This window comes from Tachypleus tridentatus, chromosome 6 (assembly GCF_004210375.1).
Source record: "Tachypleus tridentatus isolate NWPU-2018 chromosome 6, ASM421037v1, whole genome shotgun sequence".
NCBI classification, from domain to species: Eukaryota; Metazoa; Arthropoda; class Merostomata; order Xiphosura; family Limulidae; genus Tachypleus; species Tachypleus tridentatus.
Window position 1 is genome coordinate 56,899,660 of NC_134830.1, and position 24,216 is coordinate 56,923,875.

The following is a 24,216-nucleotide window of genomic DNA, read 5'->3' on the forward strand; positions in this document are numbered from 1 at the left end:
GCGGCTTAAGTGGTCCGCGACTTAAACCTTTGTGACTGAAAAGCCGAAGTCGCCAACAGCTCCGCCGAGTAGCCTCATCTGGGCCATTGCGTGATCATTATATCGGATTATCGAATTAAAAATAATACTTTAATTATTGATCACTTTTTTCACGGATTTACCGCGGATTAACTTTAATGTATGGAGAGGTGTGATTCGGTAACAATGGCGGCCTCCATAAAGCTGACATAGAGAGCGGATAAGGTAGATTAACGGTCGATTTCTATTGTAATATATTTTATTTATTTCCCAAATAAAAGCAAATCCTTTTTAAATATCCCCTTGAAGTTATAAAGCCAGGATTAAATTCGTAAGTCGCGTTTTTTACACGTTCTTAAATTAGCGGTGAGCCGCGATAATCCTCGCTCACATCGCTCACAAGACTTGCTACAGCGGCTTAAGCGATTTCGTGGTTTACTGGTCCGCGGCTTAATGGCGCTCCACTGTGGTACGAAACACAGCACAAAGCGTGTTGGAGAACACGAGTATTTATTGGTAGTTTTACTTTAGAACACTTAGTTCACCGTTCATTAAAGAGAAAATAGAAAAACACTTAGTTTGCTACACATTTGAAAGAAAAATAGAGAACAAAACATTTAGTTTACTGCACATTACTGATAAAAATAAGGCCTATTAATTAAATGCTCATTACAGGGAAGTACCGTGTTTCTCCGATAATAAGACCTACCCATAAAATAAGACCTAGTGTGATTTTTGGGGATAGTTTTAATATAAGCCCTACCCTTAAAATAAGCCCTAGTTAAGAGTGGCAGGAAGAGGAAAGAAATAAAAAAATTAATTTATTAATTAGTTTAATAGTTAGTTAATTAGTTTGTTTAAGTATTAATCAGTTAGTTTAATAGTTTAATAATAGGTTATTTTAAATGGTTAGTTTAATAGTTTTACTTTATAACTTCATTTTTGAATATATCAAAATAAGACATCCCCCGAAAATAAGCCCTAGTGTCATATTTTGGAGTGAAAATTAATATAAACCCTGTCTTATTTTCGGAGAAACACGGTATGAGTTGCATTGATTACTATACATTACAAAAAAAGTGGACGGACACTTAGTTCGTACTCATTTCAGATAAAGTAGAAAAAAATTTAGTTTATTGGTTATTACTTATAGGGGAAGTGGAAAAACACCTAATCCGATGTTTGTTATTGATAAACTACAATAACGCTCTTTCACTTCTCACCTAAGTGAGAATAGCATTGAGTTCACTAGTCATTACAGAAAAATTACAAGGACACTTTCTTGACTACGTATCTCACTATAATGGATGTAGAATGTAAATTAGTGTTTATGTATGAAGCTATAACTCCTGCACCGTCTATTGAATGGCACCACAAACAGAAATCCATACAAAAAATCACACTTTGTATATTAAGAATTCAGAGAAATTAAAACAAACAAAGGAACAAACAGTGGTATGTACAACAGTCATTTCTTTATAATAAAACATAATTTTAAATAAAAGTTCTCTTTCCACAAGAACAGGGCTTTCACTACGTCTGTACGTGTGGGTTTGGTTTTATCTTTATTGATGTAATTTGTAAATGTGGTACTGTGAAAATGGAGTTGTTAAAAACTATTTTTAAATAAATGGCGCTATTTCTAATACATAAAAACATTAAAAATTTAGTACTACGATTAGTAGCACAAACAGCACCATAGAGAGCGGTGTTTCTGCTAGTTAATTATTGTAAGTCATAATAAGACTGTTATTTGTTTGTTTGTTTGCTTGTTTTTTTAAAAACTCCAACTACTTTGTTTTCAGTTATACAAAGCAAGTGAAAAGCAGTTTGAAAATTTTCTCTACTTGCTGAGGGTCGTTTTAATTTTTATATGTTGTTTTTTATGGTATGTATAAATAACGAACGATTTGTTTGTTTTAGAATTTCGCACTAAGCTACTCGAGGGCTATCTGTACTAGCCGTCCCTAATTTAGCAGTGTAAGACTAGAGGAAATGCAACTAGTCATCACCACCCACCGCCAACTCTTGGGCTACTCTTTTACCAACGCATAGTGGGATTCACCGTCACAATATGACGTCCCCACGGCTGAAAGGGCGAGCATGTTTGGCGCGACTCGGGCGCGAACCCGCGACCCTCAGATTACGCGCACGCCTTAACGCGTTAGGCCATGCCAGGCCAACTATGTTATATTAATATTGAAGCGTACTCGCATATACACTTTTATACTAGGGTGTGATGAGAGTAGAGGTAAATAAAAACAACCAATCACCTGACATGGAGGAGTCCACGTGACTAATTCCTAATATAGGACAAAAAAATAATTATTTATGGATACGTTTACTTAGTTCTTTAGAGACACAATATCTTTTATCGTAATATTTGTGTTATGTTGGAAGGCGTAAATGGTCACAAGTATGTGACTAGGCTTAAGACATTGTTAATTGCCAGTAACTGCAAAAGTAATAATTTCCCCTTTCAAGAACCATCCATTGTCCAGTAATTAATTGTGGGTAACGGCCAATGACTACTCACACCAAAAAATATCAAACAGCACATACACATTTAGATACTTCCCAAAACGTTACAAACGAACAATAAGTTTAATATTATTGAATCATCCGTATAAAACGAAGTTGCTTATTCAGTTACAAGTGACATTAAAATTACGTACTGATATATCGTTAATATGTGAGTTTTCTTCTCGCAAAGCCACATGGGGCTATCTACTGAGCTCACCGCGGGGAATCGTACCCCTGGTTTTAGGGTTGTGAATCCGGAGACATACCGCTGTACTCGCGGGGGGTGTATTGTTAATTCGAATTATGATAAGTATTTCTTCTAACATCGAGTTTGTATTAACAAGATCTCGGGTGATAGCAGTTTTAATGCATTTCATCACACAAGTAATTACAAGTTCGAGAGAATTTCATTGAAAAATGGATCTTGTAGTTTATTGATCAGATAAATGTAGGTGTCACATTTGGTTAAACATGTGTTATTTGAATTTATTCACTATTTCGTATGTGAAATATAAAGTTAAATATGATTCTTATATAAATATCTTGTGAATGTATGTAGTCTGACGTTTGTTTACATGTACAATTACGTTGTGTGTGTTGTCTGACGTTTGTTTACATGAACAATTACTGTGTGTGTGTTGTCTGACGTTTGTTTAAGGTGCAATTACTCTGTTTTATCTGACGTTTGTTTACATGAACAATTACTGTGTGTGTTGTCTGACGTTTGTTTACACGTGGAATTACTCTGTTTTGTCTGACGTTTATATACATGTACAATTACTGTGTGTGTTGTCTGACGTTTGTTTACACGTGCAATTACTCTGTTTTGTCTGACGTTTGTATACATGTACAATTACTGTGTGTGTTGTCTGACGTTTGTTTACACGTGCAATTACTCTGTTTTGTCTGACGTTTGTTTACATGGACAATTACTGTGTGTGTTGTCTGACGTTTGTTTTCATGAACAATTACTGTGTGTGTTGTCTGACGTTTGTTTACATGGACAATTACTTTCTGTGTGTTGTCTGACGTTTACTTACATGTACAATTACCGTGTATGTGACGTTTGTTTACATGTACAGTTACTGTAAATAAGTATTTCATTCTTCATGTAAAGATGTAAATATAAAATAATAATAATACAATATGAAATACAGGGGACTGAAGGACAAGCAGTGCATAAAGGTTTGTTACTTTCGTTTAGAGTAATATTACATTAGATCATCTGCTATGTCCACTTCAGGAATGGAATACTGGAGTTTAAGGTTGTATGTCTGTAAATTCACTTACCGCTGCCCCACCTGGTCAACTGAAGGAATAGTAATGGTTGAACGATGTTTTATAACAGTGTTTTGCTTTGTTCCAATAATTAAAATCTCATAAATATGGAAAAAGAAGTCTTATGGTTCGTTGTTATGTGTGGACATGCTGTACTAGTGTTAATCCCGCCATACGGTTTTAAATAATTGGATAAAACTTTTATTGTGGCAGCTGATGCAACTCACTTAACTCTGATCAGTAGCTCCAAATATCGAATAGTTATACCTCATGTGTTTATTATTGTTACTATTCACAGGAAAACTTACAAACGAACTAAACTGTATTAAACAGTTTTTCCAATGAAACGAGTTTTATAATGAATCCTCAAACGTTAATATCAATGGAATGTTAGATGCAACAGTTTGAATTTCAAACAAAGCTACACAAGGGTTATCTGCTTTAGCCTTCCCTAAATTGACAATCAAAGACAAGAGAGAAAGCAGCTCGTTATCACCACTCACTACCAACTTGTACGCTACCATCTCATTCGGTTTTGTTTTCAATTTCGTTTAAAAGTACTCTACGCTTATCTTCACTAGCCATCCCTAACTTAGCAGTGACAAACTAGAAGTAGGTCAGCTAGTCAATACTACTCGCAGCCAAATATTAGGCTACTCTTTTACCAATGAATAGTGGGATTGATCGTAACTTTATAAAGCCTTCACCGCTGAAAGAGCGAGTATGGTTGATGGTATGGGGATTCGAACTCGGGGCATTATAATGTGAGTGTCAATCCCACTATTCGCTAGTAAAAGAGTAGCCCAAGAGTTGGTGGTGGGTGGTGATTACTAGCTGCCTTTCCTCTAGACTTACACTGCTAAATTAGGGATAGTTAGCGTAGATAGTTTTCCTGTAGCTTTGCGCGAAATTCAAAACAAACAAACAAACCAATTATTTTTAAGAATGTACATAAAATGTTAAGTATATGGAACAAGAATAGGTTTTTTTTCTTGGCTATCTTTTTCAACCTTCTGGTGTTTCGAGATTTTGAGAAATATGAATAATTGAAATTTGGTTAAAAATTTCAAACGTTAAAAGATATTTAAGAAGTACATATATTAACATATGACTTTATATACATTTCCAGTAGTTAATAATATTGTTGTGAGCTAGACTTTTAATGTTGTAATTTGTTTATTTCAAGGACGTAGAATGCGAAGAAAGTTCGAAGGATGTGACGTTAAATTGTATTCCGGCATATCCAAATTTAACTCATAAATACGACGCTCCGTGAATGTGAATAGTGATATCAAGATAAAGAGTGAATCAGTTAATGTGTTAGACATTGTGACTACTTGTATGCAATTAGGTTTGTTTGTTTTACTTTAGTTACTACCATTAATAATGTAGGCCTAAAGCAACTTACGACAGCTTAAGTTGCAAAAACTGTAAAAAAAAAAAAAAAAAAAAAAAGAGGAAATAAAAAATAGTTTACTAGCATTACGTTTAATTATTCTCAAGTGGTTCCGCACGGTCAGGTGGATAAGGCATTCGACTCGTAATCCGAGGGTGGCGGGTTCAAATCCCCGTCACACCAAACCTCTGAAACAAGTAACGAGCGAAAGAAAAAAAGTTACAACAGTATTTGTTTAGTTAAAGTTAACTAACTTTAAGAAAAAAAATGTTTATAAAAAACTATAAACAGTACATCAGGCCAGTAATAGATTCTGGTTAAGAAGTTAGCACAGGAGATCACCTAAAAAAGTTGTACAGCTTTTAACCGAAACCCAAATTCTAACGCTTTCGGACACTATTCTATTCTTCATCAGGAGAATAAATTTATAACAATAAATAACCTCCTTTATATTCATGAGGAAGAATAATCAACTATTTGAAAGTGCTCGAGTTTTGGGTCTCGTTTGAAAATGTTAGACCAGTAATACTACCTACAAGAACAGTCATTTTCAACCTACTGTAAACTTCAAAAACAAACAATAACCTTTTGTCACACTCAGGGTTAATCTTTTTTTTGCCATTTTAATATTTTTTTTCACCTTCGTCACTAGATTCTCAACGTTTTCTCTTATTTGTATCAAAAATCAGTAAAAAAATAACATATATATAGTGTCATCTGTCGAAACGTAGATTCAAGTGCAATAATGCCACCTAATGGTGGAAAAACAAATCTATTATTTCTTCAGTTAGTTATTAAATATAATCTGCTACAAAAGCACCTGTTGCTAAAATTAGTATTCCAGCGAAATATTCACCAATATAACCACAATTTATTAGAGTAGCTAGAATGAAATATCTGAGCTCTACTGCGAAGGTCAAATCCCCCATTGTGACGATTAAATGCTTCCATTATCCATAATTACGTCTATAGCTACCGAATGGGAGGGTGTCATACTAAAAACAAACAAAAACACTTATTTAGACATTTACCTATTCTATCTAATAAGAACGTGTGCCAAGTTTGATCTCTAGTTTGTGAGAAAAGGTACGAACAAGTTTCATATATGACGCTTCAAGATCCCTAGGGAAATCTGATATCAGATTCGGCTTCAGCGACTCTGAACACCCACTCCTACACGTCTGAATAATTTATCAAACACTCTTTAATCTTCCCCAGTATACCCTTTAGCAGGGCCTGTGCTATATATATAAGTATCTATTCCCTCGCCCCGAGTCACCTCGAGTTCGACTGCCAAGTTTGGTTCTGCTAATCCTCTGTAGGAGGAGATAACTTTACATGCAGACATACAAAACTACATAGTGAATTCAAATACGATAATGGCAACGTCAGGTACTACTGCAACCTATAGTCCAAAAAATACAAACTCACTTGAAGCAACTGGAAGAGCTACCTCTTGAGTAAGCCCTCATTTTCTGTCGATATCCTAAAATAGTTACACTATTATACGTCAAACTTTAACCGAAAGTTTTACTATAACGTACAGCATGGAAAAAATAATTACTGGTGCTTCTGGTAAAAAAACTCCGTGGGGAAACAACTGCTCATAGCAACAGTTATCTATCACACTGACGTGTCCTCTGTTGTCGTAGGGAGTACAAACATAATTTTGTGTACAACAATTAGCACCTGTCACTTTGTTTAACAATACGCTTTTCATTGATTCTGGCGACATTCGTTTTGTCGAAGTACGTTTTATCTATTAATGATGATATAAATAGTGCCTCGTTTGTTTGTTTGTTTTGGAATTTCGCACAAAGCTACTCGAGGGCTATCTGTGCTAGCTAATTTAGCAGTGTAAGACTAGAGGGAAGGCAGCTAGTCATCACCACCACCGCCAACTCTTTACCAACGAATAGTGGGATTGACCGTCACATTATACACCCCCACGGCTGGGAGGGCGAGCATGTTTAGCGCGATGCGGGCGCGAACCCGCGACCCTCGGATTACGAGTCGCACGCCTTACGCGCTTGGCCATGCCAGGCCCATAGTGCCTCGACCACAACTATGTCTATCGAATTCACGGCCCAGCATGGCCAGGTGATTAGGGCAGACGACTCGTAATCCCAGGGTGGCGGATTCGAATCCCCGTCGCACCAAACATGCTCGCCCTCTTATCGGTAAGGGCGTTATAATGTACGGCCAGTCCCACTATTCGTTGATAAAAGAGTAGCCCAAGAGTTGGTGGTGGGTGGTGATGACCAACTAGCTGCCTTTCCTTTAGTCTTATTTACACTGCTAAATTAGGGATGGATAGCGTAAATAACCGTCATGTAGTTTTACGCAATAGTTAAAAACAAACAAAAACTGTCGAATTCCATCCGAACTGACGAGCCTCGCTGTATTGAGGAAAACCCGTAATCTCTCGTCATTATTGTTTCTCGTATTTCCTGCACTACTGCAAGTCAACATTTTCTGATAGAGTTTCTGACTACACGAATAGTTGGAAACAAATAAAGCAAAACTCTCGGTTCTTTCTTTTGTTTCGTGAAAAGTCTTTGGTGAATTGGTCAGTTTTCTTTGCCTTATGCGTGTTACTTTTATTTTATATATAATTCGTGCGTTGTTGTTCTCAGTTATCATAAAAAATATGAGACAAAACATTATTTAAATTGGGTGGGGGTGTTACACCTTGTTTGTTATGTTAGCCAACAACTGAATTGAAGACTTAAATTTTAATACTTTTATTAATAAGCAGAGAACAACGTTTCGGCCTTCCTAGGTCATCTTCAGTTTAAGAAAGAGAGAGTTTGAAAGTGACCATTGCCGGACACATGTCTTAGAGACGAGAGTATAAACGGGTGCTGGATTGTAGGGTGAAGGTGACTTTTTGTGTTCTTTGAATCTAGTTTTCATTTTTCTACTTGTTTCTCCAATATAGAAGTCGTGGCAGTTGTTCATTGTATTTTATAAATTATGTTGGTGTTGTGTTTGTCAGTATAGTTTTTACATAGTATGGACTTTAGTTTTGTATCTGGTTTATGAATAAATGTGGTGTTTACTGCAATGTTGTATTTTGTTATAAGTTTTTTTAAATGTTGGTTATTTTTTCGCTGATGTCGGGAACATATGGTATGCAGCAATGTAAGGTTTTGTAGTTTGTTGTATCTTGGGGTTAATTGTTGTTTGTTTGTTGTTGATCTAGGTGTGTGCGGATAATTTTTTTCGAGGGTTTATAAGGAAATTTGTTGATGTTGACGAAGTGTTGCTTTATTTTGTTGATTTTGTTGTTTACTTGGTTTCTTAATATGTTGAGTTTTTGTTTTGTTTCATGTGCTGAGTCCCAGGGAATGTATAATCCAGTATGGGTGATTTTTCTTTAGGTTTCTGTTATGAATTGTGTATGAATTCTAGTGATTTTGAGGTTAAGAAATGCTATTTGGTTAGGTTTTTCCTGTTCACAGGTGAACTTAATGTTCGGATGTATTGAGTTAACGTGATTGAAAAAACTAAGTGTGTGTTCTGTGGATGTGAATTCAGCAATTGTATCATCAACATACCTGTACCAGCATAGTGGTGAGTGTAAGGCTGAATTGATCTCTTAAGATTCAATCTGTGTCATGAAAATGTTGGCTAGAACTGGTGACACGAGATTCCCCATACATAGGCCATTTATTTGTAGGTAGTTTTGGTTATTGAACATAAAGTGAATTTTTGTGGTAGTGAATTCTATAAGGGTTAATAATTGGTTGCTGGGAATGTGTATCAATGAAATGTGGTCTTGGATATAAAGTTTTAAAGCTATCTTGCAGGCTTCAGCTGTTGGGATTTCTGTGAAGAGGAAGATTACATCAAAACTGGCCATTGAGGCTTTATGATTTAGTTGCTTAAGAATAGATTTAAAGTTGAAAGAGTCTTTGAAAAATGAGCCGGTTGATGTTACGTATTTAGAATATATATTTATTTAGCAGTATTTAGCAGTGTAAGACGAGTTTTTTCACAAAAATGCTTTATTTAATAATTATTAATAATATTGTTTAATCAAACGAATTAAGTATTTAGTCGTAATTTTTATTATGTTTTATGGAAGCTAGATTCAAAATATATCTTATTGTTTTAATCTGGATAAATAATGATATGTTTGTTTGGAATTAAGTACAAAGTTACACAATCAGCTATTTGTGCTTTGCCCACAACGGGTATCGAAACGGTGGTTTTCAGCGGCGGGAGTCCGCAGCCATACCGCTGTGTCACGGGGTGCATTACGAAATGTTTAAATATTTAAACCAGGAACGCACATGACATTCGAAATTAATTAAATGTTTATTCAAGATTAGATATTGGTGAAAGAATGACTGAACCTATAGATATTGAGAGAAGTTTTACAACACTAATTTACGAGAACAAAGTTCTTTGACACAAAAGCAAATGAAATCTAACGGTTCTTATAGTGGATGTAACGTGCGCAAGCTTTCAGTAAATAAATTAAAAACCTTAATATTTGTAAGATAGTTTTAAACAACTTTGGGGAATTAACATTTCTTTTCTGTCGTTTTACATATGGGAATATATCAGTCACAAGCCATCATCCTCGCTGTACATACGTTAGTCCATGAAGTAATACAGTTAATTTTTCGCGAGTCTCGAGCAGTAAATAAATTAGTTTATAAAAGTGAATACAGACGAGATGGCAGTCAAGTTCTTCCCCACCTTCTCGTTGTGTTGAAAGCGCCAATTTAATTATGCTCGTTTAAGTAGATAAAACGAGATAAAAAATAATTGCATAACATAATTGTGTTGAGTACGTCGTACGTATTCTTCCAATTTGTGACGTTTCTCACTCCTTTAAGCAAAGAGTAAATACACCCAGTAACGTAATATTTATAGTGCATTGTCAGACAGGAAATATAAGTAGTATATGCTATTATAATTAGTTTAAATGTTTCAATTCTTGGAAGAAATTAAATTTACTGAAATAAATTTTACTATGTAGGTGGCGGTCGCTCTACTGTCAGGATGTTTACTATTTAAAAATACACAAGGAATTTAAAACAGTTTTTTATTTTTTTCTCCTGAAACAAACATTTGTTATCATATATAAGGTTTCATCTTAGTTGTTTCCAGTGAAGCATTTTTATTTTTCAAAACTTATTTAAAAATTCAAAACTTTTTATATGCATGCAGAGACGTTTTTTTCTTTTCAAAATCTTTGCGAATATTTTGTTGTCTTTACGTATGGGTACCAGCTTGCATTTACGCAAATAATATTAAGAATCATTGTGTTTTGTATTAAAATATGTGATTCAGCGTCTGACTTCATTTTATGTTGTTCATAACTTTTCTGTTACATACTGTATGGAAATAAATATGAAAACACTACGATACACATACAGGATTTACAATATAAGAAAAAGAAACGAAAGTGAGAATTAAATTTATTAATAGTATAAAACTTTATTACAGGAATTAAAAAAAGAAAAACTAAAGTTGTATGAGGTACTAACGTCATATATGTTAGTTCTTTGCGTTAGCCCTTCTCCTATAGAGCGTTAGGCCTAACTCTTATACTGCTAGACAGTTTACCAATACGTCATTCATTAGTCTCTATAAATTAGCTAAGTTTTGTTTGACTTTTGTTTTTATTTTTTTTTTTATACACGCTCAAACAGTCTCAAATGTGTTGATATTGCGGCTTTGTGCAGATAAAGCCACGACTGTGAACGTTCCTTAAGTCTTCGTTCACTTTGTGTAAATCACCAACACTGTTGGTAAAGGCGTAGCTCCGAACGTGTACATCGACTATGAGACCCTTATCCTCTTTGCCATCGAACAAACTTGCATTGATATGAAAAACAACAACTAACTCCATCTGTTCTAATTTCACTATTTCAAACTTTTGTTTTGGTTGCTATTTCTCATCATCAGCAGCTTTCGAGTAACTGTACGCCCATTGAGGCCATACTGTGTACATTAATATAATCGAGGCAACATTCACTCCTGTGTTTTACAGAAAGTTATTTAGCATGATCTATACTTGACTGTCATTTATCTTGTAAAGAACGTACTCTGAGTTATTTAACATCACTTTGGAAGAGTTATGTTTGATTACCTCTAACACTTCTATTAGTAATAGAGCCTTACTACAATTTTTCTCGTAAAATATCGTTGACCAGCTAAGGCTTTTCGTTCAAGTTTGTCTCGCGGCATTTCAGTCTTAGGTGCCATGACAGATTTTTGCACTGATACTGCAAGATATAGTATGTATGTTTATACATTTATAAGATTTATGATGGCGTGTGTCGCTTGATGATTTGGTTTGATGACAACCAAACAGTGTAAACTATCTTCACAGGATTGTAATCTATCACAGTTCATTTTTACACAATGAAGGGGGGCATTCTCGTAGTAATTTCCTTTTTATCTCCCTCCGTTTTCCTATTTATTTCTGTTACTATGTATGTGTGTATTATCTGTGGCATCCTGTTGTTGTCAAAATTATGAATTTTTGAAGGTAATATATAAAGGTAAGTTCCATAGTATTTGGGTTTTAGAATGTTTTCATTTTTATATTAATATCCTAACAGTTCATCTCTCTGTTCTACTTTGATCACAACCAAACTTTCTGTTTTTACACGTAAACTTTCTTATATTTCACGTTTAACCATTCTTCAGTTTAAAAAAATACATTTTCTTATTTTTAATTTATTTATTTTAGAAATTCATAAAGGGTGTGACCTCTTATGTGCAAATTCAACAAAACTTTGCTCATGCAAGATTAACCTTGTTACTGCTTTCTATCGAAGGTGTTTGTTTTAAAGTTAAGCACAAAGCTACAAATGTGCTATTTGTGCTCTATCCATCACAGATATCACGATCTAGTTTCTAGAGTTATAAATCCATACAGCTGTACCACAGGATGATTCTATTAAAGGACCGCAGAGGATGGTGAAAATAATTTTTTGAAATGGGTTTTTCTCTCTCCAATTAACACGACAAACATTTACAAAATATATCTATATTTACCAACCATTATTCGTTCAAGGCTGGAAAAATCTTTTTTCTCTCTCAGGTTCTACGATAAACCTATGAATGTACTTTGTCTCGAGGCCTTTGTGGAAGTTTAGATAAATTTTCTGCACTTATGTTACGGAAGTACAAATATCATATTATTATAATCACACCATATTTTATATAAGCAATGAAGTTTTAACAAAGTTATTAAATTTTAGAGTTTCTGGTCAAGATGTTTTATGTTTGATCACACATTATATCTACTAGTATATAAGAGCTAAGAAAAAAAATTTAAGATGGCAGTCAAACTCATGAAAAATGATAATTAATGAAGTAAAGGGTTTTAGAACCTCCTCGAGGCAGACCCCAGAACTATATTGAGATTGAGAAGTTGGAAAGTTTTTTGTCACTGACAGACAATCACAAGTCACTTAGTAATATAGATGCCACTGAATAAATCTTTTGACATTTTTCGGGTAATGCCAGTCTCACTAGACTTTATAGAATTGTATATTATTTATTCCACCACAACTCTTCGAGCAGGCCACCAAATGTGGTGTTAGTTAGAAATAACACAGCTTAGTTTAACATGACAAGTTTTCTATTTTTAAAAGTAAGGGAAAAAAGAGGAAGTACGGGAATGAATTATTTAATCCAACTCTTTAGCGTAATCTAAAACTGTTTATGTGAATGGTCACTTGTTTGTGCACGTTTCAAAGGAAACACTAATAGTATGTTGTTTATAATTCTTCGCATTGATGGGCATGTATAAAGTAGAAAAAGTATTATGAGAGATATAGAGACTTTTTTAATGAACCTATAGGTGCATACTTTATGTGTTTTACCTGTGAGGAACCTCATTCGACCCATGAATTAAGGTTCAGTTATAGTTCATCCAGACTTGAGGCTACTGACCAGAAGAGGCCAATCGATTGTTCAGCAGGACTCGTTGCTAGGTGCAGGTGATTTGTCCGTCGTTTAAATGAATATCACTGTTATAACGTTCTCACAGTAACATTACGACGAGAAGCTCGAATTTTTCGATACGCAGCCCGACACACTAATCACTGCTTTGTTTTTCTTTTGTTTTTTTAAACCTGGGCAAAGCTATTAGAGGGACACCTCCATTAGCCATCCCAATTTGAAGTGATAAAGTAGAGGAAAAGCAGCTAGTGAATATCGCCCGGTAGCAACTATTAGGGCTACTCTTTCTACCGACGGTAGTGTGATTGATCTTTACATTAGTGATGTCGAGAAACCCACTTGTTGAGAAATGTATATGCAAAATCGGCTCGTTTGGGTTGAGAAAATATTTTACATAGAAGAGCGAACAACGTTTCGACCTTCTTCGGTCATCGTCAGGTTCACAAAGAAAGAGGTAACTGACCGGAAGCTGACCACACGTTTGAAAGGAGTTGTGTAACTGAGTGTCGGAATGTAGAGGGCGGTGTTAGATGTTTAAATATATAATTTTATTTATTATATTATTTTAATAGAGGTATAAAGGCGTTCCTTTATATTGATTTATTTTGGGTTTAAGTTGTTGTATAAGTAAGGCTTCTTTAATTTTGCGTTTGTTTATGTTTGTTTCTTTATTTAGTATTTGAGTGTTTTCTATGGTTATGTTGTGTTTATTTGACTTGCAGTGTTCGAAAACGTGTGAAGGTGACTTTTTATGTTCTTTGAATCTGGTTTCCATTTTTCTACTTGTTTCTCCAATATAGTTATCACATTGTATTTTGTAAATAATGTTGGTGTGGTGTTTGTCAGTGTAGTTTTTACATAGTATAGACCTCAGTTTTGTGCCTGGTTTTTGAATAAATTTGGTATTAACTGGAATGTCATATTTTGTTACTAATTTTTTGCCAAATGTTGGTTATTTGTTTGCTGATGTCAGGAATATATGGTATACAGCAGTATATGGTTTCGTGATTTTTTGATTCGTGAAATATATTCACTTTAGTTGGTTGATTTTGCTTTCTGTCTAGGTGTGTGCGTATAATGTTTTCTACGGTTTGTGGAGGAAACTTATTGATGTTGATGAAGTATTGTTTTATTTTGTCTAATTCATCGTTAATTTTATCTGGTGAGCATAGTTTTATGGCTGTGTTTATTTGGTTTCTTTGTATGTTGAGTTTTTGTTTGGTTTCATGTGCTGAGTCCCAAGGAATGTATAGTCCAGTATGGGTGATTTTTCGGTGGATTTCTGTTTTGAATTGTGTGTCGGTTCTTGTAATTTTGAGGTTAATAAATGATATTTGATTGCTTTCTTCCTGTTCACATGTGAAGTTAATGTTGGGATGTATAGAGTTAATGTGATTGAAAAAATTAAGTATGTGTTCTGTAGATTTGAATCCCGCAACCGTGTCATCTACATATCTGTACCAGTACAGTGGTGGATTTAATGCTGTGTTAATTGCTTGTGTTTCAACTTATGTCATAAAAATATTGGCTAGAACTGGTGATACTGGGTTGCCCATGCTTAGGCCATTTGTTTGTATATAGTTTTGGTTCTTGAACATGAAGTTTGTCTTTATCGTGGTGAATTCTATGAGGGTTGCTAACTGGTTACTGGGAATTACTATAGTTGGGTTAGGGTCTCGGATATAGAGTTCCAAGGCTATCTTGCAGGCTTCAGTGGTTGGAACTTCTGTAAAGAGAGATATAACATCGAAACTGGCCATTAAGGCTTTATGATTAAGTTGATTAAAATTAGACTTGAAATTAAAAGAGTCTTTGATGAGTGAGCTGGCTGATGTTACATATTTGGAGAATGCCCATGCTATGTATTTAGCAAGATTGTAATTAAACGATTCATATGTGGACATTATTGGTCGTAATGGACAATCTGGTTTATGAGGTTTGGGGATGCCATATGTTTGCGGTGTGCGTGAGTCGGTTTTACGTAGGTAGGAATAAAGTGTTTGTGAAATTGTGTTGGCTTTTTTCATTTTTAGTAGTAATTTGTTCAGTTGCGTCTCGTGTGTCTTTGTTGGATTTGTGTGTATTGGTTTAAATTTGTTCGTGTCTGATAGGATGTTATTCATTTTTTGGATGTATTCATTCGTGTTCATTATGACTATAGCGTTACCTTTATCTGCTTTTAGAATTTTTATGTTTTTGTCTTGTTTTAGGTTTTTAATGGAATTAATGTCTCTTTTTGTAAGGTTGTTTTTTTAGTTTTCTGTTTTGTGAAATTATGTTGATGGTTTTGTGAGAAAATTCTTTGAATAAACTACACTGACAAACACCACACCAACATTATTTACAAAATACAATGTGATAACTACCTTGGAGAAACAAGTAGAAAAATGGAAACCAGATTCAAAGAACATAAAAAGTCACCTTCACACGTTTTCGAACACTGCAAGTCAAATAAACACAACATAACCATAGAAAACACTCAAATACTAAATAAAGAAACAAACATAAACAAACGCAAAATTAAAGAAGCCTTACTTATACAACAACTTAAACCCAAAATAAATCAATATAAAGGAACGCCTTTATACCTCTATTAAAATAATATAATAAATAAAATTATATATTTAAACATCTAACACCGCCCTCTACATTCCGACACTCAGTTACACAACCCCTTTCAAACGTGTGGTCAGCTTCCGGTCAGTTACCTCTTTCTTTGTGAACCTGACGATGACCGAAGAAGGTCGAAACGTTGTTCGCTCTTCTATGTAAAATATTTTCTCAGCCCAAACGAGCCGTTTTTGCATATAAAAATGATCTTTACATTATAACGGTCCCACCGGTGAAAGGGCAAACATGTGTTTTGGGACTGGATTTCCGTTCAGTATTACGTTTGTTTGTTAGTAAAGATGATAGAACTACATTAGATTTAATGGACATCTTTCTCTCTCCCACCTTTATTTCTCTAAAACTCTAATAAATTTCTTAAGCAATTTACTTCCGTAGATTCTCCAATGGGTCTTTTATCGTAAAGAGTTGGACGAGGTAAAATGTCTTATCTTTGTTTGAGGAATATGTCTGAAATTTTATACTGTCGTAGCCGAGGACGACATTTTAACAGTCGCATTTTGTGAAGCAACACGGTTCGCACGTCATGTGATGTTCGAAATGCGCAGAGCGAAACGTGTCAGTAGGTTACTTCGCCTACAACGCCAAGGCAAACAGCAAAGCTCCCAACTAGTCTTACAGTGTAAACGTCTTTCTAGACATAAAAATGGTGATGAATTTGTTCAGGATTATGTTGCCAGCGATTTGTTTTCACCTAGTTTGCTGTTTAAAGATTCTCGAAGTCTGACAGAGTAGCCATAAGACAGTTTGTTGTTATGATCCACGTATAAGTCTTCTTATCTTGGAGACTTAAGACAATTATTTTTTCATTCTCCCATTCAAACTTGCGAATCTTGTATCTAAGTGTCGAAAGTTATTTCATGTTCTTCTTCATGTCTGGACATTACAGGTACGTCTAAATTTTATCTATAGAAAAATAAGAAGTTTAGAACGAAGCTTTTCGTAGATATGCTCCTATTAAAACCGATTTAATTACGTGTCTGTATGCTCGGGTCTTCCTATTTATATTATTATCTCTTCGTTTATCTACCTATTCTGGAGCCATTTTTCTGGAAAATCCAACCTTTTACTATTGATTTTATGTTACAACCGAGCAAAAGGATCGATTAGTCGGCGTCTTCAGGTTCTGAATGGAGGTAGAAAGGAAGTGGCAGACTCATTAATCTGAAACATTTTGTTCAAACTCTCGATTATTTAATGTGTGAGGAAAACTGAAAATAACGGTGATAATTTAAAGTCAGGGTTATTTAGGTTTGACCAACTAAAACAGTTTATAATTAATTAAAAAAACAGTTGCGTAACACATAGCCGTCTTTAATTTTGAACTGATGGACTAGATGAAAGGAAGTTAAGAAACAGCACCCACCGCCCATTATTGGGGTGTCCCTGTGTGACCGAATATGGGAGTTCTATCACTCTTAGAGCAATTCCATATTCCCCAAAAAGCGGAAGTAATGTTTGCAGCAAATATATGAGAACCATGTGCTAATGGATTCACAGTTCGTGCACGCTAGCCTGAAAGCCACGCCTCGTCCTTCTTTAGTGAGCGTTTGTTTTTTTGAACTGTACCGGATAAGTTTCGTTTATTCTGAAACACATTTTCTTGATTATAATATCATACCATTAAAAAAAATGACTGAAAAGTGGGACAGAATATTTTAGGCTTAAATAAATGTCATATCTAAATATATAATCTAGTTGATACTGTTGAACTATGCACGTTATTTGAGCTGGATTATTAGGTTTTATTCTTCTGCAAGTGTGACTAGTAATTTCGCGCCTCTTTATCGCCTTTCCCCAAAAAATAAAATGTCTTCTGCACTTTCGAGACTCATTACAAAGATGGTGGTCCGATCCCAATATCTGGCTCCACAGTGGCATAGCGGAATGTCTGCGGATTCACACCGTTAGGAACCGGGTTTTGATACCCGTAGTAGGCAGATCATAAATAGCCCGTTGTGTAGTTTTGTTCTTAACTTCAAACAAACAAACAAACAAACCCAACATATGATCAAATAAAAAAGCTCAAGAGGTGGCGGTGACTGTCATCTCTCTAGCAAATCAGTTGAAAATTAGGGATCACTAGGTCAAAGAGCCATCCAATAGATGCACACGACTATCCAAACCCAAACATCTAAAAATGTATAGATAGGTGGACAAATAAACAGAAAGATAAATACATGATTAATTAATTTATTTGTTTGTTTTTGTTGTTATTGCTACATGTTGGGTTGTTTGCTCTTTTTGTAGGTTATACGTGACTACTTTAAACTACCTGTCAAGGTGCAAATAACATCCCAGTTTACCACTAGAGGCCCATACCACTAGAAACCGAGCTTCGATCAGTGGCGTATTTAGGTAGGGGCTAGAGGGGCCTCAGCCCCAGAGCCCATGGTCTTAACGGGGGAAGGGACATTGATAATTTTATTCGATGTACAATTACATGGAATGTAGGGCTCACACAAATTATCAACCCCTGGGCCCCCACAATCTTAAATCCGCCACTGGCTCTGATACTCGCTGTGGGCACAGCACAGATAACGTACTGTGCAACTTTGCTCTTAACAACAAACAAACAAAGCAATATCGTTCAAGTGATGGGCTAGAGTAACCCAACATCTTCAAACACCGGGCTGTAATAAAATAAACAGTTTAGTTATTGATTGTTATATTCATTTTACTTACATTCCTGTTGCACAATTAACCACTTCTAGTGTCCAGGAAGGAATTTTTAATAATTTCCCAAATTGTACACATTTATATACACGTTTAAATATACCATAATGCAGTGTGCTTCCTTAACGTAATATACGATCTATTTTTATTCTTTTAAGCAGACTTTGTATTTATTTATTGGAAGATACTACATATCTAATGTAATTTTCAAACCTTTATTTGTTTGTAGTTAAGCGCAAAGCTACACAGTGTAAGACCGGCATGGCCAGGTGGTTTAAGGTGTTCGACTCGTAATCTGAGGGTCGCGGGTTCAAATCCCCGTCGTACCAAACATGCTCGCCCTTTCAGCCGTGGGGCATCATAATGTGACGGTAAATCCCACTATTCATTGGTAAAAGAGTATCCCAAGAGTTGGCGGTGGGTGGTGATGACTAGCTATCTTCCCTCTAGTCTTACACTGCTAAATTAGGGACGGCTAGCGCAGATAGCTCTCGTGTAGCTTTGTGCGAAAATTAAAAACAAGCTACACAGTGGGCTAACTGTGTTCTGCATTTGTCTTTACAAGTTTTAAACTCTTTAAGGTTCATTTGACTAACAGGGCGACGAGTCAGCTAATATATTAAAAATGGTAGGAAAAGTTCTATAATTGTGCGAAGCTTTGAAATAATACTGGAATAAACACCATTGGAAGAAGTATACTATTTAGAACAAATAATTAGTTCGATTTCATTTCATGTTATTGGTTTCTGCTCCACTAGTTTTATACCACTGCTTTAATACTATATTACTTTTTTACTTTATTGCTTTTACATTACCTTAACTTTTTATACCACTGAACTTAGAAGATTTTAATGCTATCAAAGACTACCTTGATATATTTCTTTTACCCAACTAGCAGAATAAAAGTAACGTCGTATGAAAATAAATACGAAATTCTAGTAACTTCAAAGGTATACCGTGTTTCAGTATTAATCAATTTCGCTGTTACTTCAAACAAACTTAGAGGAATAAATTGCGCACACGAATCTCTATAATTACGAAAAGTTTGGTTGTTGATTTTTATACAATAATCTTCAGACCTAAAGGATAAGTTACAGGATTCATATATGATTCTGATCCAAAATCCTGATTAAGCGTGAGATTTGAAACCTACTAAAATAATACGAACAGTGCTATACGTGCCCGATTTTCGTTTTTCTTTTTCATTTTTTTTCTGTTCCAGTAATCAAGAAAATTGAAGTGGTAGATACGTGCTTGCCTTGTGGTGATGACAGAGAGTAGTTTGTTTGTTTGTTTTTAGAATTTCGCGCAAAGCTACTCGAGGGCTATCTGCGCTAGTCGTCCCTACTTTTGCAATGTAAGACTAGAGTAGAGGGAAGGCAGCTAGTCATCACCACCAACTCTTGGAGTGCACTTTTACCAACGAATAGTGGGATTGACCATAACATTATAACGTCCCCATGGCTGAAAGGGCAAGCATGTTTGGTGCGGCCGGGATTAGAACCCGTGACCCATGCCGGATCTACACGGTGAGTGGTACACAAAAGTGTAACAAAGACAGTAATAAAATTGTTTTTTTTTCAAGTTTATTATTCTGAGAAACCTTCAAATTTAATGTACATGTTATAATTTTTAATTTATAATTCGTAAGATTTCTTTTTTGGCTAACTAAGTAGATTGTTTGTTTGCTGTTAAACGCAAAAGTACACAAATGGCTGAGTACAAAACGAAATAATTTTTCGATATACTGATTTTATGAACTGACATGCATAACAAATTCACGTGCAGATAAATAGATATGCAAAATAAAACGTATACAGAATAAAGGTATGTCTAAGGTGTTTAAAATATATGTGTAAATATATCTAAATTATTTAAACAAAACTAAGAGATCAATCGGTCAATGTGCTTCACGCCATAACCATTACTATTCCTGAAAATGGTGACGTATACAGCGTCTAGACAAGTATCACGTCTGTCGCATCTCAGCTGCGTCATGAGCCCTGATATTAGGCGAAAGGCCTCGTCAGCACAGGACATAGGAGATGTGGTATTGTGGACATTATTAAAATATATTCTTCTTTGTTTTCATTCGTGGATTCTTAGAATTTGTCAGTCGCGCTGAGCAACAAATGCTCTTGTATTACTTCAATTGTTTTCCTGACGCACTTCAGATTGGAATGTGTAGGTAGGTAGACGTGTGATTCGAAATTAGATTAAAACTGATCCGAGAGCCAACAGCTCAGCGGCGTTTGGTCTAGAGATCGCGTCAACAAAGGTGAATGTTCCGCGTGTTCAGTTTGGTGTTCGATATGACATTGTTGACTGCCTCGTCAACATAAAATAATAAAAGAACAACGACCCTATTACGCACGAAACACGATCTAATAATATTATTAGCTTCCAGGTAGAGTCCAGTATTTTGGCTTCTCAGTTAAAGAAAACTTCGTGTTTTTGTTCAGAAATTACAAAGAACTAGGAAGTCATTTATCGTTTTCTCCACGAAAGTAAAAAATTATAAACCATGCGAGCTTCGTTTTCCATTTTCAAGAACTTATGACTTCAGATAATTCAGTTCTTTTGAATAAAATACTCGTATGTTAGACAGTGTTGGCATGACCAGGTAGTTTGGGCGTTCGCTCCTAACCTGCTGGTTACGTGTTTGAATACAGTTCCCCAAAACATGTTTGCCATATCACCCGTGGGAGGGTTATAATGTGAAGATCAATCCCGCTATTCGTTGGTAAAAAAAAGAGTAGTCCAACAATTGCCAGTGGGTGACGTTGACTAGTTCCATTCCTTCTAATCTATTACTACGGCTAATGCAGATATCCCTCGAATAGCTTTGCGCGAAATTTATAAAACAAACAAATATTTTTTTTGTGGCCATTGTCGTATACTTCTTGAGCTATATCTTCAATACATTGTATGTATATCCTCGATATATCTCACTCTATACAGTTTCAATCAGTTTTTTTTTTTCATCCTGCCAGAGGACACACTGTTCATTGTTACACATTCATTATTTAGTTTTCAGGTATACAAAACGAGACGTTTGTATCTGTATTTTGTACTAATGGCAGTTTACTCTATGGGGCAGCGAGTGCGTTATAAGGATGACAGTCAAGTCCTAGTTGTCAGTAAAACAAGAGTATCCTTTCAACTGACGTTGTTGGATGCTGTTAGCTAGTTGCCTTCCCTTGTTTATTCTCTTAGTTAAATTTTAGGGACGACTGGGGCAGGTAGACATCGACTATCTTTACACGATTACCCGAAACCAAACAATACGTACGTGTTAGCATTATTTGGATAATTTAGTTCCTAGCATTATTGTTATCATTAAGATTGTTTTTATCTAGGGTAGGCTGGAGAGGGCGATAAATTAAACACTTTTATTGTACAATAAGAATGAACAAGAAAAGATGAAAGAAGTAGAACTATTTTTGTACCTTTCTGTTTCCAACGGTATGACGTGTTTTTACGTTTTCTCCTCAGTATTCTGTTATCCGAGAGACACGGGTTCGAATCCACCTTCACATCAAACATGCTCACCCTTTCAGCCGTAAGAACGTTATAATGTGACGGTCAATCCCACTATTCGTTGGTAAAAGAGTAGCCCAGGTGGTGGGTGAGGATGATCAGCTAGCTGCCTTCCCTCTAGTGTTACATTACTAAATTAGGGATGGCTAACGCAGACAGCTTTCGTGTAGCTTTGCACGAAATTCAAACCTCTGCCTTCTTTGTTTAAATATGTGTTACTTTATTTCTTTATTCAACTTTTTGTATGCTTGTTTAATTTTTTTTCATTCTATTACTTTATAAATTAAGTTTTCTTCTTTGAATATTCTTCTATCAGACCACCTATTACTTTATGTTAATGATGTTTAAATTTAACTTTCTGAAAATTGTCAGTGGCTCAGAGGAAAGTCTTTAGGGTTATAACTCTAAAGAGCAGGTTCTGATACTTCCAAATGGCAGAGCACAGACAGCCCATTGTGAAGCTTTACGTTTAATAACAAACATACGAAATAATGTTCGTCATTCAAATTTTGCTTATATATATATATTCCCTGTTTGGTCGGCGATAGACTTCAGAACTTACAACTTTAAAATTCTGGGTTCGTTCCCCATGACAAACATAGCGCAGGTAAACCATTGTTTGTGGCTTTGCACTAAAAAAATTAATCTATAGACACCTATATTTGCATTATTTCTTTCCGTGTAATTAGCTTTGTAAACTGTCAGTGGAACACGTGTAATTAGCTATGTGAACAACTGAACTGTGTCAGTGAAACGCTTGTAATTAGTTTTGTATCAATTGAATGTCGGTGAAACAGTGAGGTTATCAATCACCTTGAAAAATTTTGTAATTACGCAAATGGACTATAATTATATGTTGAAAGGCACCATAGTGTATTTAATTAGACAATTTTTACATTGATTTCCTCGGTTATATTGTTCTAATAGCACTATAAATAAAATAACAGTTAAGTTTCGGGGTACTATTTATGTGTAAGGAACGATTGTGTGGTATATTTGATTATAGAGTGGTATCGTGTGTAAAAAATAGTAAATTTTACTGTACCATTTAATGCATTTTAATATTAGGATGGACACGGAATATTTTAACCTTGGTTAACCAAACATTAAGACTTAAGAAGTTAAAAAGGTAATTTCCGCTTGGTTAATTCTGTCATTAATTATGTTCAGCAACAACAAATAACTTTGATTTACTTTATTCGACTCTAGCTCGAATAGTGTTCCCATCTCTTAGTAAGGGTACTGTCATCATTGTTGTCTAGAGGAAATATTAACCTCAACAACTCATAACTTCAAAGCCCCGGCATGGCCAAGCGTGTTAAGGCGTTCGACTCGTAATCTGAGGGTCGCGGGTTTGAATCCCGGTCGCAAAACATGCTCGCCCTTTCAGCCGTGGAGGCGTTATAATGTGACGGTCAATCCCACTATTCGTTGGTAAAAGAGTAGCCCAAGAGTTGGCGGTGGGTGGTGATGACTAGCTGCCTTTCCTCTAGTCTTACACTGCTAAATTAGGGATGGCTAGCGCAGATAGCCCTCGAGTAGCTTTGCGCGAACTTCAAAACAAACAAACAAACAAACAAACATAACTTCAACATTTACGATGAATAACACTATATAACACTTTTTCGAGAGTTGCGACTGTATTGTAAATCACTTTCACGTATCAGCTCTCAAATATAGTCTCCCATCATGTTTTCGTTATACGCTCCCAGGTTGTAACAGCAAAGTTTGAAGAGAAAAATATTTTTTTTTCTATTTACTTTAGGTGTAAGCAATTGAGAAATAACACTTTCTGCCCAGGAACAAGAAAAAGTAAAAATTTTGTTACATAATGTTATATAAGAGCCTCATAAGAAAATTATAAGAACGTGTGTGGCTTAGAAAGCTCACGGTAATACTTTTTACTTTTTGTTAATTCTTCTAAGGGAATGACAGTACAACTTTGTTGTGTGAAATTAGTAGTTGGGCCATGAATACACGGTAAATACGTTTAGTTTATGGATTGTCTTATGGTAATAAGAAAATTTCAAGAATCTGAGCACTCTGTGCTGGGAATATTTATCATATTGTTTATCATATTGTGTTATCGAAATTAGTTTCAAAGGATGTAAATTCTAAATTTAGTAACTGGTAATAACCAAAAATGTGTAAATCTTAGGATTTCAGTCGCACAACTATGAGGTTGTAGACGTCTTCGAATATTGCCTCAAAATTATTATTCT

At 35.2% G+C, this 24,216-nt stretch overlaps 1 protein-coding gene across 3 annotated transcripts in view; it reads left to right on the plus strand.

The window, feature by feature from the left end:
• Positions 1 to 6,553: 6,553 nt before the first annotated feature.
• The window catches only part of LOC143252588 (uncharacterized), a 28,131-nt gene continuing 10,468 nt past the window's right edge, over positions 6,554 to 24,216 (plus strand). Inside the window, exons 1-2 of one of the 3 annotated variants that reach the window (XM_076504947.1) lie at positions 16,283 to 16,667; positions 19,755 to 19,983. The gene's annotated coding sequence lies outside the window, so the exon portion shown is untranslated. Of the gene's footprint in view, positions 6,676 to 16,032; positions 16,668 to 19,754; positions 19,984 to 24,216 lie in introns of those variants that run through there. The other 2 variants (XM_076504948.1, XM_076504946.1) reach the window with 2 other exon arrangements.